At 34.2% G+C, this 1118-nt stretch overlaps 1 protein-coding gene across 1 annotated transcript in view; it reads right to left on the reverse strand.

Moving 5' to 3' along the window:
- The window catches only part of Dars (aspartyl-tRNA synthetase), a 122494-nt gene that overhangs the window by 29252 nt on the left and 92124 nt on the right, over nt 1–1118 (reverse strand). The gene's annotated exons all lie outside the window — the stretch shown is intronic.

The following is a 1118-nucleotide window of genomic DNA, read 5'->3' on the forward strand; positions in this document are numbered from 1 at the left end:
AAATTAGCAGCATCAAGTGTACCTGGATGTTCATAAGAACTGTACAATCTTAGGCTTCACCCCAGATCTACTAACTAAAATCTGTATTTCAAAAAGACCCCCACGTGATTTGTATGCATTAACATTTGAGATGTTTGGTTAATTCATTTTTTATGTACATGGTACCTGTGTAACTAGGCTACACCATTTTATGTACTTGGTACCTGGTGTAACCAGGTGGTGAACAAATAACTAATTAATAAATTCAGAAGATGAAGACAGTGATCTTGCCAGTTTTTCTATCAGCAAGTATTTAACTTTTATTAAACTATCAAAACATACATAAAACAACTTGGTAAGTTTTAAAGAATTAAGTAAACCTTTTTTCTTATAATTAACTTCACAAAAGTATACTACATAATTATATAACTGTACTTCACTTTAAAAGCAAGATATAGTATCTGGAAGAGTGCAACCATCTGTTTCTTAGTACCAGTGGGAAGTTGAAAGGACAGTCCAAATACAAACTAGTTTTGTTTCTAAATGTACTTAAGATAAAATTTTCTTTATCATTCTTCAAGAACAGATAATGTGCCGGGCCTGGTAGTCTTTGGCTGTAATCTCATTAACTGGGAGGCTGAGGCAGAAGGATCACTGTGAGTTTGAACTCAGCCTAGGCTATCTAGTGAGTTCAAGCAAGTCTGAACTACACAGGAGAGATCCTCGCTCAAAAAAATCAAAACCAAAACAACTGCCCCAAGCAAAACAAGACTAGAATAGATAATATTTATGATTCCATTTATACAAATGATGCTCAAATGTTTACAAAACTACTGGGCATTTTAAAAAACATCTACCTAAGTACACTGTCATTTCTATTTAGTGTACTGTTTTTATATCCAGCAGATACATGAATTTGAGCTTTCAAAATGCCTGCTAAGATGTATATCTAACACCAAGCACACTATACAATTCATGAATTCAGAAAAACTGTTAAGTGACAAACTCTTACCTGGTCCAATACAGAAAACCTTGTCAAAGTCGGCACAAATGCACATTTGCTTATACAGTTGTGGGGACTGAGCTAGGTATGCATTATTCTTAAAATATGACACAGTAAATACATTGGCACCTCCTTC

Source organism: Octodon degus, unplaced genomic scaffold (assembly GCF_000260255.1).
Source record: "Octodon degus isolate 3935 unplaced genomic scaffold, OctDeg1.0 scaffold00014, whole genome shotgun sequence".
Lineage (NCBI taxonomy): Eukaryota > Metazoa > Chordata > Mammalia > Rodentia > Octodontidae > Octodon > Octodon degus.